Source organism: Haemaphysalis longicornis, unplaced genomic scaffold, assembly GCF_048455015.1.
Source record: "Haemaphysalis longicornis isolate Haplotype H1 unplaced genomic scaffold, Haemaphysalis longicornis Haplotype H1 scaffold_6, whole genome shotgun sequence".
In the NCBI taxonomy this organism is placed as follows: domain Eukaryota; kingdom Metazoa; phylum Arthropoda; class Arachnida; order Ixodida; family Ixodidae; genus Haemaphysalis; species Haemaphysalis longicornis.
This window is the reverse complement of record NW_027526407.1, coordinates 139,172,933-139,181,478: the sequence shown is the minus strand read 5'-3', so window position 1 is coordinate 139,181,478 and position 8,546 is coordinate 139,172,933. Positions and strand designations below refer to the sequence as shown.

The 8,546-nt window shown below is 47.7% G+C and overlaps 1 pseudogene; it reads left to right on the top strand.

The window, feature by feature from the left end:
• Positions 1-6,137: 6,137 nt before the first annotated feature.
• LOC144141958 (uncharacterized) lies at positions 6,138-7,930 on the top strand (annotated as a pseudogene).
• The last annotated feature ends 616 nt before the right edge of the window (positions 7,931-8,546 follow it).

Sequence of the window (8,546 nt, the reverse complement as noted above, 5' to 3'; positions counted from 1 at the left end):
TCCCCGCTTAACCAGCCGTCATAAAGCCAACCCCGAGTGCATGCACCCTGTAGTATCATACTATGAAATTACTCAGCAGTATAGGCACTCCCGAGAGCGCATTTCCCCACACGAAAATAGCCGCAGGTTAACCAGGAAAGATTATTGCGCGCCCGACTGGTTTAACACCTTCCCACACCCCCCAGAATTAACCTCTTTTACCGGACACAATTCCCCCCACTTCGCAGCCTCAGTGGAGAGCATGGGAACCTCATACACATAGTAGGCAGCTGCGACAAGCCTACCATATCCCCTACCTAAACCTCTCCATAAAGATTTGGGAGGGAGCCTTGGCAAACTCTGGCGTCGAAGATCGGATGCACGTGATGAAAACGCCTGTTACTCGGCCCGAGCTCAAGGCATCCTTGAATGAGGACGCGTCTCTGAAAATTTTCCTAGATTATATTAAAGTTTTTTCTCTCTCTACGAGGGACGATTACTGCTGCTTGGGACTTCACTAAGCTATTACCTTTCCTAGAACTTGTCGCACAAGTGCTATTAGTAAGTTACTGTCGCAGATGTTTTGCTATCGAATGCCGTCCTGTACACGCCCTCCAATGACTCATTATAGCCATTCTTTCCTTCTAACCGGTCTACTAGGGGGTAAAAGATGAGCCAAAGAAAAAGCTGTAAAGGTTTCACGCTTGACATGCGGAGGTTTACATCAACGCCGGACAGTTTCCGACTTCTAGCTCTCCTAATGATTCCGTGTTCAAGCGAATGCGCCCTTGAAATATGGGTACGTGAAAAGCGTAGCAGACAAACCAATTTATTTCCAACGCGAAATATTATTCCTCATTGCCCGGAAATACATGTCCGTATGCGCTGCGTTCGTGGACAGATGACGGTAACCAAAAAAGATGGCGGGCGCGCAGGCTCTCCTTCCAGCCAAAGAGACTGCCCTCTGGCACGTAAACTGCCTGCTCGCCTTCCTGCCTCCCTGCCTGCCTGTCTGCTAGGCGGAAGATTACAGTGAGGATGCGTGATTTAGGGACGAAGGGCGGCCCGTAACAAGTCGCCGATCCTGTGAAAGCTATTTAGCGGGCCAGGTACCACCCTTGGCCTACAGTTTTTTAACCCTTTTAGTCACGTATTATATTTACTGCAGAAAAATTCGACACTTGGAGGTTTAGCAGTGACAAGTGTATAGAGGTAGGAAAAAATGTTCATTCTCTCCATAATACTTTTTTACGCAAATGGCGTCGTGTCCTCATACGGAGACACCATTAATCAATCGTGCGTTTCCCCCCAAAATAATAAATATCCTGAGGCAGTTTACAAACGAGGTGAAATAATAATTTCTGCAAATGGAAGAGGTGTTTTTAGCATTTATAAAAGATTTACGCCACAGTAAAAGAAAACTTAAGATGGCAACACAACGGAGCTCCCACTAAACTTGCCCGAAGCGCCTACCCACCGGGCGCCTCACCCATGCTCTCCCGGCTCCGAGATTAGCAAACCACTTCTGCGGATTAGAGTAATCATTAAACGATTACTGCTTTACCTATCCCCTGCAAATGGTCGCGAATACTGCGGCGCCTGCAGAGCATACACATTTTTGTGCACTGCAGCATTATACCCTAAAACAGATGGGCGGTGTCTGCATTGTCGGGAAGTTCCCGACACTTTGCAAATGGTGTGGGCATGCCAGAGCAACCCTGCCTTATCCCCCAAGCCTTCCCCTAGCAGAGAGGAATGGGAGGCAGCCATGCTTGATTTGTTCGGGGCTGGAGACTTAAAGGGATCTAGCTGAACGGGCGACAGCGGCCGCCTAGACAAATGGGGCAGCGACATAGGTACTGCACCTGTGTGGAGGGCCACAGGCCCTAACTCTCTTTCATTCTTCTCATAAAATAAAGTTTTACTCCTGCTATCCTCCTCCAGTCGTGGGAAGAGGGGGGAGAGACGCAAACGGCCGCACCACGCAGACACTCGAGGGTACCCCAAAAAAACGACTGTGACAGAACGGGTTGTCTACTTAGCAACTCGGGGCAATAGGCAGCGTGCAGGGAGGCTGCCCATTACCAGAAGACTAAGACGAGGACACAACGAGGTGGTCATCGGAGGCACTTGGGCGCTGTTCAACTGGCCAGGAGGCTACACGCCTACATTGCACAAGACTGCGGCAAGGATGCATTATGTGGAGACGAGAGGCAGCCGGTCACTGGTCGGCAAGGAGAGTAGATTGCAAAGCGGCGCAGCGGCTGCTAGGTAGCGTCTTGTTTTAGAGCGGAGCACTTAAGCGCCCGCTCATGTGGTTTCGCGTAGCCCCTTAGCTTCGGCCTCGTAGGAAACGAGAGAGCAAGAAATTGCCTCAAATCCATGCTGTGTAGGCGGTTTGAAAGCAAAGCTGTGAACAAATTCTACAACAATTCCACATGCGACGTCACTTTGTTTCACAGACGTGGCTCTATAATGAGCGAAATCGGAAATTCTGGCAGCCGTTACCTGGGATACGCATGGGCACGGTCCCAAACGCTGCAGCGTTAGCCACGGCTGGGGTCGAGCGGCGGACACCTCCACTGTAGACCGGCCGTGCGTCGCAAGAAATAAAACGGAGAGGAGCGTGTTTGTAAGGGTGAGACAGCTGAACCTAGCCATCCTGATGTTCTAGATGAGGGCTACACCACCGCGCCACACAACCGCAGACACCAAAACAATCCGGCATGCGAGCTTAGGGATTCCCGTTTACACAGATTTAAATTAAATAATTTTGTGAGATTGAAAATTGCGAGAAATCTGTCGGAGCTTTTATAATCGCTATTTATCATTACCAGTTGTTCCGTTCGTTTTTTGTAATACCTCTGAAAACACAACCGAACTGGTAATCACCAATTTAGACAACGCAGGCCCATTTGTGACACGCGGTGCGCAGAAGGGGGTTTTTCTCTAGTTGCCAGATGTCTGTAAGTGGTCTCTACATTTTGTTTACCCACCCTGCAAACCAATTCTTAACGCATCTTTCCCGTTTGACCACCTAATTCCGTTTGGCCCGCGTTACCCAGGAGGTGCTGTCGAACACGTTAATCAAGCCGTGCTAAGTAATCGCGCAATGGACGCGAAGCTGCGTCAAAACAGGCCCAACATCCCCGCTAAAGCAGAGGACAAAGCGGACGGAAGGGTCCCGTCATCGTGACCTCCGGGGCGAGCACGGAAAACGCTGGGCAATAGTGCCCTATCGCCGCGCCATTTACTCTGTGCCCCGTGAGTTAAAACGCCCTCCGCCTTTTTAGCCCCGTTGGGAGTTTCTTGTCCTGAACGCCGCGAAAGAACTGTTGGTTGGTAGAGGTTGAAAGATTTGCTTTATAGCTCTTCGTAATATACAACGAGCCGGAGAGCGGAGGATAAAACTATGACGAAAGTGTGAGGGGGAGGGCGGAACACCGACACCGCGCGAGATGTTGTCCCCGGCAGTGACGCCGTACGAGATAACGACGGAATATAGCGCAAGACATCGGGCATTTGCTGATGACCCGATCGCTTGCTGAGACAGAGCAGCTATGCGCCGTCGCCGAGAAGACTATATTCGGCGCTGCTCTGAAATTTCGCATTAGCGAGTATGGTAATCGTCAGCCAATACTTTTATTTGCTAAACAACTGCGCAGTATAAAACTGCAGCGTAATAAGTAATGAATAAAACTAAATAAAGTACAAAAGTGAAAGAAACTAAAAAAAATAAACTACGGCCGTAAAGATAAATGCTTTATCATTCATAGAAATATGCAGCTCTGAGTGTCCAAGCGAACCTTTTATTCCGCTTCAGTTAGTGTTGTAATCGTCGACCTGCCATAGAAAACATTTCGCACTGAATCTTGCAGTTAACGGAACTCTCCAACACTTTCAGCAAACATTGGCTATAGTTCACGCCGTGAAAGTAGTTCGACAGCACAGCTTTAAACGACACACAGAACAATTACCCTTGCCACGTCACTTAAATCCACACACGTGCCTCTACACCGAGTGAAACCAAAGATTCTACCAGCCGTTAGCCGGAATGCGCGGGAAGGCGGCATTCCGAACGCAGAAGCGTCGGCCACTGCCCGGCTGAGCGGCGGGCGAAAGGAAATGGGGAGTAGCGCCTTTCGAAGGGTGAGACAGAGGAACCTAGACATCCTGAAGAGCTAGCTCGGGGCTGCACCACCGCGCAACGAAAGCGCAGACACTGAACAATTCCGCATGAAAGCTTAGTGATTCCCATTTAAATCAATTCAAATTAGTTAAGTAACTTTGATAATTGCGAGAAAGCTGAGAGAATTTTTATAATCGCTATTTATCGGAACCAGTTCCTCCTTACGCCCTTTGTAATTCCTCTTCAAACACATCCGAGTTGGTGTTCACCAATTTAAAAATGGGAGTCCCATTCGTGACAAACAGTTTACAAGAGGTGGCGTTTCTCCAGTGGCCAGATGTCCTCAAGTTGTATCTACCTTTTGTTTTCCAGTCCTGCAAACCAATCCTTCACATATATTTACCGTACAACCACTTAATTCCATCGGGTCCGGCTTACCTAGGAGGTGCTGTCGAAAAAGTTAATCAATCCGTACGAAGGAAGCGTGCAATGCACACGAAGCTGCGCCACCGCAGGTGAAAACAACCGTCGCTAAAGAAGAGGGAAAAGCCGTCCCGCCGACGCGCCTGCTGATGCGAGGAGCCACGCGCGCGCGGGGAACTCTGGGGAACCAGTCGCCGCGCCGTCTACACTCTGCTTCGTGATTGAAAACCACCCGCCGCCTCCCCAACCGCGTAACCGCGTTGAGAATAGACCCTATGCAAAATGCGCCCCGCCATCTCCCGTCGACTCCGGTAACTAGGTCCGCCATTTTGGTACGGTCGTTTGAAACCGAAACCAAGTAGCAAAGCCGCGCCAAACGTATAGAAGGCGGGCATTGACCTCTCTTGGTGGTGGACTACAATGCCGGAGCATTGCTGCGTGCCGCAGTGCACGCAACGTGGAAATACCGGTCCAAATGGAGAAAACGTAAGTGAAGCTCCACGCTCTGGAATGAACTTTCTTGCGCGAACTATGCCGGTGCGAGCAACCTTTGTGACACGCTAGGCGCGGTGCGCTGGGAGTAAAAACTTGTCGTTGCAAGCGGGATTTCGTAGTCGCTGTCCGTATGAAAAATACAGCTACGTGGGAGTTCCGTGGTCCAGCCTTTGTATTCTAAATGAAGCCCGAGCGTGCGCCACCTATTTATATGACTGACAGCGGCGCTCGAGCGGGGAAACAGTACCACACGTTGTCAAAATTGAAAAGTTCCTCTGTGGCGGGCGCGCGTTGTTGGTTTTACGTTGCATTTAGCCGTGTGTAGTTGTGGTAGTGGCGTGCACTGTTTTATGATGATCTAACGTTGGAAAATTTCAGCTTCTGCACTTGGTTTCCGATTTGCCGTGCTGACAGGTTTGTTGTTACGGCGAGTTAACTTGTTGCCCATAGTCATTTCAGCCACGATGTATTTACTGTCCGATATTTTGCGTATAAAATACACACTCACTCCTCCAGTTTCTCACATGCTGCATGCATGCCTGCGACATAATGATAGTGGCCGTCGCTGTAGGTAACTGAGGCAATTTTCAAATTTTCTTAAAAAAAAAAATGGGCAGAGTTGCATCAGTCTGCCCCGCATCCTCTTGGGTGCTTTTCATTTTTTGAATCTAGAGTGAAAATTCGAGTAAATTAAACTACTTCGCTGATTTATAGCGCGTGCAGTATAGCAAACTGTAGATTTAAATAGACCAGAAGGAAGCATTCCCGCACCCTTGCGTACCGCGGTCTAGTAAACACGACATTGCCCAGCCTCTGCGTGCTCGCGAGATGACCACGGCGTAATCGGTGTCGATATACGTGGTCTATTTTCAATACCCCATGTCTCAATTTCAGAAATAGAGGCCTGGATTGTTGTACACCAGCACGCAATAGTATTAAAATATCTTACCCTAAATACCAATTTTTCTTTCCAAACGAAGCTTACCTTGAAAATTATCACGGTTTGCATCAAAAGGCAATTTCATTGCCTGTGAAAATGACACCTCACCTCTCATTTATTTTGAAAATTGCAGGTCTCATTTCATCGATTCCCAAAGGACACATCCCTGTACAAAAAGTGGATTGTTGCGATTCGGCGTGACGAGGGGGTGGAGTTCAACGTGACAAAGACAACTAAAGTGTGCTCAAGGCATTTCAAGCCTTCCGACTACACTCCAGGTGTGGCAAGCGGTCACCGCCTGCTTCGTGACACAGCATGCCCGTCTCTCTTCACTTTTGGGAGCAAGCCAAAGAGTCGAAAGCCGCCAAGGAATCGTACGCCACTGCCCTGCAGTTCAAGAATGGGTTCTTCAGGGCTCACATCTGCTCTAGACCCCATCCTTGATGGCACCAGTGATGAGCCTATGCAACAAGAAGTAACTGCAGCCATTGCTAATTCTCCAAATGATGGTCAAGCACAGCAAGACTGCTCTTTGGAGCAAGAACAGCTCAGGGATCCTGTGAGCGAACTGCTTGCTGAAATACGGAGACTTAAGCATGAGCGTACCTTGCTTAATGAACAACTGTCAGCAGCAGAGGGTCAGGTACATGAATTACGAAGAGAGGAAAACAGCACCATGCACCTTCTGGAAATTGTAAAGGCAAAAACAGCGCCGTTCTGCATTGAGCGATTTAAGGATTCCAACGAAGACTTTGCTGCCTACACAGGCCTCCCGGACTACGAACACTTCCTGGCACTGAAGGCATTTCTTGACCCTGGAGAAAATGGCTGCAATTTGCGACGTAGCGGCTGTCCAAGTTCATCGTCGTCATCTGTGGGACGCAAGAGAAAGCTGTCAACGGATAATGAACTGTTTTTGGTTCTTGTTCGGCTACGCTTAGGCCTTTTTGAGCACGATCTTGCTCACAGGTTCGGCATTGCGCAGTCAACGGTCTCGCGTATATTTCATTTCATTTATTTGTTCCTTAAGGGCCCGAAGGCATTACATAAGGCATTACATGTACATCATGGCTGAACTTTCTCTACCTTAAGCTGTCTATACTGCCACTCTGGGCACCACGAGAAGTCGTTGATGCAACCATGCCTCAGGCATTTAAATAAAAATACCCCCTGACACGGGTTATACTAGACGCTACGGAAATCAAATGTGAAGTACCGTCTTCGCTTGTACTCCGGTCAAGTTCCTACTCTAGCTACAAGTCCTCAAATACTTTCAAGGGCCTTATCGGCATTTCGCCAAATGGAGTTGTGAGCTTCGTTTCCGAACTTTTTACAGGGTCTATATCAGACAGAGAGTGTGTGATTCGAAGTGGATTTTTAGACCTCAGTTTTGGCCGAAATGATGCTGTTATGGCAGACAAGGGTTTTTTGATTGAAGATTTGCCTAATGAGAAGGGGGTGAAACTGAATCTCCCACCATTCCTCAGAGGCTGACAATTTTCTGAAGACCAAGTCGTAGAAACAAAAGAGATTGCATCTCTAAGAATACACGTCGAAAGGAGAATAAGGAGAATCAAGTCCTTCCATATTTTCGACAGGCCAATTCCTCTAAGTCTAGCACCTCTCATCAACCAGATCTGGACCATGGTTGCTGTACTGACTAATTTTCAAAGCCGACTTACAAACAGTAAGGAAAGCAGCTGCCAGGCGGATGGCGTTAGCAGTGCTTGATGTACTGTTTCATTTTTAGTCCATGTGTTGACACAAATGTGGCAGTCACAAGATAGGAAAGCTGTGCAGAACAGTTTTTCAATGACCCTAACTACATTGCTTATGACTGCACGTCAAGACTGTGTGGTGCTTCTCTGCCAATCTTTAGTTGTCAAATAAGTTAGCCAGTGTAACAGAGCTCCCATATAAGCTACGGGTTTTTAAGACGGCCTAATTTCACCTGATAACGTGGAATAGAATGAAAACCAAATCGGAAAGTGTACTGTGCTTGTAGCCTTTTTGTCTCCAGCACATGAGAAAAATTACTTTGAACCACCTTTCGTGCAATGAAGCTTGAGTGCAGAGATTAAGACAATCATGCCTAGTGGGCCTGTAAAGAGTGGGTCGTTCAGTTTTTCTTACCTAATGGAGGGGCAATATTAAAACAAATAGCTGAAGTTGGTAATAAGCACAAAGGTGTTGTGCTATCTGTATTCAATGCCACTCTGCAGAATGCGCTTATATATATTATCCCATACACTTTTAGCCGTTTGTCAAGAACGTGCAGTGCACAGTTTTTCAGTTGCAGCAAAACAAATGTATTGTTTATTTTGAAAGTTTCTGTTTCTTGGAACATGTTTCACAAGCAGAAAAGTAAGGTCTATATTGACTTGTGCACTGCGATGAAAAAGCTCTAAAAGCCCCTTATATGCGTGCTGAAGTTGTGGTTGCCTTTCTCACGTAACTATACAATGACTAGGTCTTATTCAATTTTGCGCAACAGTGTTCGCATATAAAATGAGCAACAGGCATTTTTACAGGGTGATGCGCACAATGGCAAACGAAGCGCTTACAAACGCTTGCTTTCTG